We start from the raw sequence: 9,396 nt of genomic DNA, 5'->3' as shown, positions 1-9,396 counted from the left end.
CCCTCTCAAAACTCATCAACGAAAGAGCTGACGCCCTCGAAAAGCTAGTGAGTGACAACTCCAAGAAAATCGACAGCAACACACTTAAAATAGAGGGGCTAAAGAAAACTCTGGACTTTGCATGCAGTGAAATTAAGGACACACAGATAAGAATCCAAAAGGTTGATACACGTCTCAAAGAGGAAGAAATGAAAGTTATCAACCTCCAAACACGTGTGTGTGAGATGGACTCCTACTCAAGACGGTGGAACTTGAAACTTCATGGCGTCGCCGAAAACACAACAGAAAATGTGAAAGCAAAAGCTATAGAAGTTTGCCAGAAGATCCTCCCAGATGGTCAGAACATGCCTGAAACTGCTATTGATGTCGCCCATCGTCTTGGAAAATCATCCTCAGCCCACTCCACGCCGAGACCCATCATCATTCGATTCTCCCTGAGGTCCTACAGAGATGCCATGTGGAAGTCTGCAAAAAACCACCCCTTCATGCGTGACAACAAGCTCCGTTTTGCTGAAGATCTCTCTCAGCTCATCAAAGAAGCCAGGATGAAGACGTGGCCCTTGATAAAAAAGGCACGAAGTGAAGGTAAACCTGCATATTATGTCGGTGCACGGGCCTTCATCAATGGACAAGAAGTCACTTGAGGTAATGTGACTGATCTCAGCTGAGATCCCAATACATGTTGGATACTCTTTCTTTCCCATTGACTTAATTCATTCACCAATATTTTGATTACCTTTGATTTGGGAACTATAACACCTTAATTTGCTAAAGGTTACATTTAAATTTTTCACCAATAATGCTACTTGTTCAAGGTGCATATAATGCTCAGCACTTCAGCACCTATATACTTCTTTTGTAAGCGTTCCATATTTGAAGTATTTCACTGTCTATTGTTTCCCTAAACGCCAGGGGTTTGAGAAATAATATAAAACGTAAAGCTTTATTTTTGTTCACTAAACAGCTTAATACAGATTTTTGTTTTTGTCAGGAGTCTCACTCAACTTCAAATGACGTTAATTTTTGGAGATCCCAATGGGGCAATGATCTATGGTTTTCTCACTGTTCAGAAAGATCAGCTGGTGTGTTGACTATGAAGAATAGATATAATAATGACATCTTACACACAGACACTGACGCAAAAGGTCATTATATCTGTCAAGTTATTGATTTCAATAAGTTAATTTTGATTTCTGTTAACGTGTATGGGTACAACTCTCAGTTAGAAAACTCTCAATTATTTAATGAATTAGAACATAGACTAAAACATTGGCAAACCAAATTTCCGAACTCATACATTATAATTGGAGGTGACTTTAATGTAACATTAGATCCCTCAATAGATAGATGGCCACCTACAAGAAATAATAACAGAAACTCTTTCTTTAAATCTTTTATGGAGAGATTTCATTTGGTGGATATATGGAGAGTTAAGTTCCCAGATGCAGTAACATTTACTTGGAGCAATAAGGAAAACACCAGGCTCTCTCGCTTAGACTTTTGGTTAGTTTCCAAAAATATTAATGAACAGGATGTCACGTTAAACATTACTCCCTGTCCATTCAGTGATCATAAAGCTATCCATATCTCAATTAATCTCTTTCCCTCTGTGAAAAACTGCAAAGCGATACATTGGAAACTGAATAATACTCTTCTTAAACATGAAGAAGTTAAGGAAAAAATTTCTCAATTCATAAGCTTTTACTTTAATAAAGCTAGAATAGATAATTCATTTGGTTCAAACTGGGAGCTATTCAAATATGAATCAGGTAAATATTTGAGAGCATTTGGAAGCCATCTAGCTAAAATCAGAAAACTTGAGGAACAGAATATCATCTCTGATATCTCATTACTTTCTCAATCTCTACCAGATACACTAACTGAAGAAGACAAAATAAAATTGTTTAATTTACAGGAAAAACTTGATGGAATCTATAAGAGAAGGGCAGAAGGAGCTTACATAAGATCACGGAAACAGTGGTTAGAAAAAGGAGAACAAAACTCCACATACTTCTTCAATTTAGAGAAATATCATGCAAAAACAAACACCATTAATGAACTAATTATTAATGATAATAAAACAGATGACCCGAAAATTATATCTGAATTTTGCTCCAATTTATACAAAAAATTATACACATCTGAATACTCTGAAAATGACACGTTAGCATTTTTAAATTCGTTACAGCATACTTCTCATTTAGTGGAGTCAGATTCTAAATTCTGTGATCTCCCGTTATCTCAAACAGAAATCAGTGACTGTATCAATCTTCTAAAAAATGACAAATCTCCTGGTACAGATGGTTTATCCTCTGAATTTTATAAACTATTTTCTCAACAGTTGGCACTTTTTCTTTTGCAAGTATTTAATGAAAGTTTATTTTCCAGTACCTTACCTGCAAGTATGACCCAAGGTTTGATCAATTTAATTCCCAAACCACGTAAAGACCCTCTCTACATTGACAACTGGCGTCCTATTTGCCTTCTTAATAACGACTATAAAATCTTAGCTTTACTTCTTGCTCGAAGAATTAAAAAAGTACTACTACTAAAAAAAACGCAGTCACATAAAGAAGAGAGCCAGAATTGCTTGTGACCTCTCATTCACATGTGCAAGGAGCAAGGCAGAGCAGGAGAACACACAGGACTTCAATCCAGCCAAAATCTGGTGAATCCTGCACAAATTACTAACTTTTTCACATGTGGCTGATTTATGAACAGTCACACCAGATCTTTTCAAGAAATTGTTGACTTCTTGCAGTATTTTTTGGAACTTAGTGGCTTTGGTCTGCATCTGGCCTAGTAGGCCTTTCCACCATGCCACCAAAAGCCAACAACTCTCCTGAGGAACATGTCAGCATGTCTCAAATGCGTGAGCTGTTGGACCAGCAAAAGGACTTTTATAGAACTTTGCTTGAACAGCAGGAAAAAAGTTTCAAAACATGTGTGCAGATCATCGTCGACTCATCAAACAAGAGGATCGATGAGCTCTCAAAGGAAGTCTATGATCTCAAGGTGAGTCTGGAAATGACTCAGAAGGAGTTTGATGATTTTAAAACTACCAGTACAACCTGGTCTAAGAACTGCAATGAAACAAGATCAGATCTCGACACTATCTGCAAAAGCCTCCTATCAATTTCTGATAAGGCTGAAAATCTGGAGGGGCACTCAAGACGCCATAATGTTGTTGTTGAAGGAATAAAAGAATCTGGAAATGAAAAGAGCTCTGAATCTGAGGAGAAAGTAAGAAAACTCTTTAGTGAAAAACTTCTACTGGATCATCGGAATATAGAGCTGGACCTGGTTCACAGAGCTGGAAAACCAATGTCCTCATCTGGGAAACCCCGGCCCGTCGTGGTCAAATTTCTACGTCTGAAGGACAAGCTCGCTGTTCTTGACAGAGCTAAGAACTTAAAGGGCACAGGTATCTTCATTAACGAAGACTTCCCCGAAGCTGTCCGGCTAAGAAGAAAACAACTACTGCCAGAAATGAAGGCAGCCCGGCAAAGAGGTGACATTGCTTACTTAAGATATGACAAACTAATTGTCCATCCACCAAGCCTGAATCTACAAAGACAGGTAAACTCATAGATAGCCCAAAAGCCTTGTAGTGTATATCCAGTGCACTTATGTCGCTGAATTTAAGTCCACATCTAAAGAATATTATATTACAAATACAATGGCTTTGGAAAAAACAAGCTTTGAAGACATTGTCTTTAATCCTTTTGATTTTTGTAATTTTGATTCATACAATGCAAATCTTGACCCTGATTTGAATTTTTTTTCAACTTTTAATGCTTCAAATTTCTGTAAGTTTTATGATGAATCCCAATTTAATAATTTTTGTGATACTTTACCTTTAAATGTATTCTCTGCTTTTCATTTAAATATAAGAAGTCTCCCCAGCAACTATGATAAATTTATTCACTATTTATCTTCATTGAATCACAAATTTTCTGTTCTTGCTTTATCAGAAACATGGCTCACTGAGATTACCAGAGAGATCTTTAAGGTGCCTAAATACAACGCAGTTCATTATGTAAGAGGGAGTAGACCTGGAGGGGGTGTATCACTCTTTATTCATGACGATTATGAATTCAAACTAAGACATGATCTTACTGTTAAATCTACTGTCGGGGTGGAATCTGTTTTTGTGGAACTCATTGGGGTCTTGGGCCACAAGAAGATTATTGTTGGGGTTATATATCGCCCTCCTGACTCCCCTTTAAGAGATTTTATTGAAAACCTCGCTATTTGTCTGGAGTGTATCAACAAGGAAAATAAGTTGTGTTTTATTTTAGGAGATTTTAATGTAAACCTCTTCAAATGTGATTCGAATGATGTCATGGGTGATTTTTTAAATACATTTTACTCTAGTTATTTTTTCCCCCTCATCCACAGGCCTACGAGAGTTGGAGATCATTCAATATCTTTACTTGACAATATTTTCACAAATTCCATAGGGAAAGGAATGAATTCTGGGATTCTGTTATCAGATTTATCTGACCATTTTCCTATTTTTCAGTGTTCCTTAATTCAGGCTGATGGGATTAATTACACTAAGAAACCACAACCAAAGTACAAAAGGATCATGAGTAAGTCAAACATCTCTAAATTTGAATCTATGCTTGTCAACATGTCCTGGGATGATATTCTTGTGACAAAAAACGCTGATTCAGCATACAAGAAGTTCATGAATATAGTTAACTCTAGTTTTAATCACTGTTTCCCCTTAAGCAGTTCTTCTAAGAAAAACAGCCAAGACTTTAGCAAGCCTTGGTTTACAGATGATCTACTTAAGCTACTAAAGAAAAAGAATAAACTTTATAAAAAGTATGCCTTTAATCCAACACCTCTTACCCGTGGTGCATATAAAAGTTGTAGAAATAAATATATTCACTCCATCAGATCTGCAAAAAAGAACTATTTCAGTGATGAATTTAAGAGGTTTTCAAATGATACTAAAAATACCTGGAAAGTGATTAATCAGATATTGCAAAGAGGGAAAAAAAATTCGAAATTACCCTCAGTATTTCATGATAGTGAAAATGCTGTAAATAATCCGCTTGAGATTGCTCAAAAATTTAATGACTTCTTTGTAAATATTGGCCAGGATTTAGCTGATAAAATTCCTGACTGTCCGGGCAGTCCATTAGACTATATACCAGGGACCTTTTCCATTATGACTTCTTTTAAACCACCCAGTAGCCAAGAGATAAGTGACTCAATCGATGACCTCAGAACATCCTCAGCTGGTCACGACAGTATTCCTGCTTTTCTTGTCAAACTGGTGAAACAGTCTATATTAAAGCCCCTCACTCACATCTTTTCCCTGTCCTTGGCTACAGGAGTTGTACCGGAGGATTTAAAAATTGCAAAAGTTGTTCCAGTGTTTAAAGCAGATGATCCAGGTTCTTTTAACAATTATAGGCCCATATCAATTCTGCCTTGTTTTTCAAAGATATTAGAAAAACTTGTATATAACAGAATTCTTTCTCATTTGACTTATAATTCAGTCCTCTACAAACATCAGTATGGTTTCAGGGAAAAGCATTCCACTTATATGGCTCTGCTTCACCTTACTGATAAAATTATTTCTGCACTCGATGATCATCAAATCACTTGTAGTATCTTTTTAGACTTTTCCAAAGCATTTGACACAGTTAACCATCAGGTTTTGCTTCAAAAATTGGTTAAATATGGTTTTCAGAACACAACATACAATTGGTTGAAGGATTATCTTTTCAATAGGTATCAATTTGTTTGCATTAATAATTGCTATTCTGACAAAGCTAAACTTACCTGTGGGGTTCCACAGGGGTCTATTCTAGGACCATTGCTATTTCTTATTTATGTTAATGATTTATCAAATGTTTCACATACCCTCTCACCAATTATGTTTGCTGATGACACAACCCTTGTTTTCTCTGACAGTAATTTTAATTCATTGATTAGAGAAGCAAATGTTGGTCTAACTGCTTATATGAAATGGTTTAAGTTAAATAAATTGTCTCTGAACATTAAGAAATGTAGATTTATAATTTTCAGTGGCAAAAAATCTTACCCAAGAGATTTATCCAAAATTCAAATTAACTCTGTTGATATGCTCCAGGTATCTTCATTCAGATTCCTGGGAGTTCTTGTTGATGAGAACTTAAATTGGAAAGATCAAATTGATTGTGTCAATACAAAAATTCACAAATCTCTTGGCATTATTAGACGGATTAGACATTTGGTTAAAACAAATTGTCTTCTCACTCTTTATTATAGTCTAATTTACCCATATCTTTCATATTGTAATATAGTCTGGGCCAGTACCTTTCCTACAACATTACACAAAATTTTGGTCTGTCAGAAACGTTTTGTCAGGTTAGCAACTTGTTCAGATCCATACAGTCCCTCCACTCCTCTGTTTCATAAACTTCATATTCTTAACATTTATAATATAAATATTTATCAGACATGTCTTTTTATTTATAAGGTCTTAAAGGAGGAAAGCATTCCTGCTCACCTCAAAGACTATTTCACTACAAATTCTCAGGTTCATACTCATGCAACTCGTCGAGCGTTAGATCTGCATCCTCCAAAATGTGTTTCAACCAGGGCTCAATATGCAATACGGTACAGGGGTGTCAAACTATGGAATACATATTCCCACTTAGCAAAAAAATGCTCATCTGTCCAAGGTTATAAAGGATGTCTGAAACACCATTTAAATTTTGTTTCGTAAATGAAACTGGCATAAGTAATGGAGGTACTGACATGACACTTATTTTATCCTTTTGTGCAATTGCCAAGTTGAAGTTATTTCTTGTTTGTTTTATTTGTATTGTCCTTTAGTCGTTGTTTTTTGTTTGTTTGTTGGTTTCTTAATTGTTATTCCTTATTGTTATTGATATATTTTGATTATTATTGTTTTTGTGTAATATTTTCTTTTATCTACATATTTTTCTGATTGCTCATTTGTACATTTTGTTTTCTTAAGTATGATATAATATTTTATTGTTAGGTGGAGGCATGTGATAAGCTCTTCGAGTTTTCGCCTCTTCCTGCACTTCAAATCGTTATAATTGTTACTCTTACTTGTGTAATTTTTTAACTGTGCAAACAAATAAAAAAAACCAAAAACTAGATACTATAATTGATGAAACGCAGTCAGGCTTTATGCCCAATAGACATATTACCAACAACATCAGACTTGTCTTAGACATGCTTGATTATTCTTACCTTATCTCTGATAATAGTTTCATGCTTTTTTTAGACTTCTTCAAAGCCTTCGATACTGTGGAGCACAGTTTTATCTTCCACTCATTAAAAAAATTTGGATTTGGTAATTTTTTCTGTAATGCCATTAAAACTCTATACAATAATGCCAACTGTTCAATCAAACTTAAATTTGGTTCATCTCCCAGGTTTCCTGTAAAACGCGGTGTTCGGCAAGGTTGCCCAATATCTCCATACTTATTTTTGCTAGCTGCCCAACTCTTATGTGATCATATCAAGTGTAGTAAACTGCAAGGTATCTTTATTGCTGATAGAAGTGTTTTAATCAGTCAACTGGCTGACGACACGACATTGTTTTTAAAGGACAGCTCTCAAGTGTCTTTAGCTATAGATATTATAGAACAATTTAGTAAAGCGTCTGGTCTTCGTTTAAATCTCAAAAAATGTGAACTATTAGCTATAAAGGACTGTTGTGTTGAGTCAATCTCTAACATCCCAGTAAAGAACTCTGTGACTTATTTAGGTATCATTATTGATAAAAATTAATCCCAAAGATGTTATAATAACTTCACTTCAATAATTGATAAAACCAAAAAAAGATTTAATCAGTGGCTTTTACGTGACTTGTCTATAAGAGGTCGAATACTCCTTTCAAAAGCTGAGGGTATATCAAGGTTAACATATGCTGCCTTATCATTAGGAGTTGAAAGTCATGTATGTAAATCTATTGACAAGATTTTATTTGACTTTGTTTGGAAAAACCGGACTCACTATCTTAGAAAATCTGTATTAATGAATGAATATAGTAAAGGCGGTCTTAATCTCTTGGACTTCACTTCCCTAAATTACACCTTCAAAATTAATTGGATTAAGCGCTACCTCAAGTTTCCAACATCTTTATGGAACTTTATTCCCCATTATGTTTTTTCTTCAGTTGGCGGGCTCCAGTTCTTGTTGCTTTGCACTTACAATGCTGACAAACTTCCCCTCAAACTTTCCTCATTCCACAAACAAATGCTGCTAGCATGGTGTTTAATATACAAGCATAACTTTACTCCGCATAGGTTCTTTATCTGGAATAACAGATATCTCTTGTACAAAAACAAATCTATTTTTCTCCAACAATGGTTTGATAACAATATACTTTTACTGAGTCAGTTGTTTGACCAACATGGGCGTCTTTACAGTTATGCTGAATTTATGCAACGATATGGAATCCCTGTTACACCTAAGTATTTTTCTATTGTTTTTGATGCTGTGCCCTCGGGTATTATTTCCCTTTTCAAAAATGTTAATGTAAACAACAACTTGCCCATATCTTTAAACATTACTGAAACAGTAATGGGGAAAGCTTGTTTTACGGGTAATAATAAAAGTAAAAACAAGTTTATTCGTCAACTATTTCAACAAGATATTGTAAGTTCACCCTCTGCTTTATCCTACTGGTCCACATTTGTTGGAAATATTAATTGGGAAAGAGTCTGGCAACTACCTAATAAGTTTTTTTTAACCAACAAGGTCAAAGAGATTTCATTTAAAATGCTTCATAGATTTTACCCAACTAATCATTATATACAAAGGCTTAAGAAGGACATTGATGTGAACTGTACCCACTGTGTCTCTGTCAACGAAACCTTGGTTCATTTATTTTGGTCTTGCCCACACACCAGACAACTTTGGAGCAGACTAGCACGCTTTATCAGTGATCATATTCATCCCCAGTTTAATTTATGCTGGAAAAATGTTTTGTTTGGCTACACTGAATATGATAAAAAACTAAATTCTCAGTTTTATATGATTAATTTGTTAATTATTTTATCAAAATTTTATATACTTAAGTCTAAATTTTCTGGTAAGAAGCCAGACTTCTTGGAACTGTCTGCATATGTTGGTCAATATATCTCCTCCCTCTGTGATTGTGAGAATAAAAAAGCTGTTAAAACGTATGATCTTTGTAAGCTTTACAAAATATTTATTTAAGTTTATGTTTTTTCTGTCTTGATGTTACCCCCTGGCGTATCTATGATGGTTTGATTGTGTATTAATGTTGTATACACGTACTTTATCTAACTGTATTCAGTCCTGTGTATACTCTTGTTGTTAATAAAGCTTTATTAAAAAATAAAAATAAAAGATTGCATAGAAAGTTTAGAAACTGAAACCGGCGAAATG

This window comes from Chelon labrosus (assembly GCF_963514085.1).
Source record: "Chelon labrosus genome assembly, chromosome: 3".
In the NCBI taxonomy this organism is placed as follows: Eukaryota; Metazoa; Chordata; class Actinopteri; order Mugiliformes; family Mugilidae; genus Chelon; species Chelon labrosus.
This window is presented reverse-complemented; position numbering follows the sequence as displayed.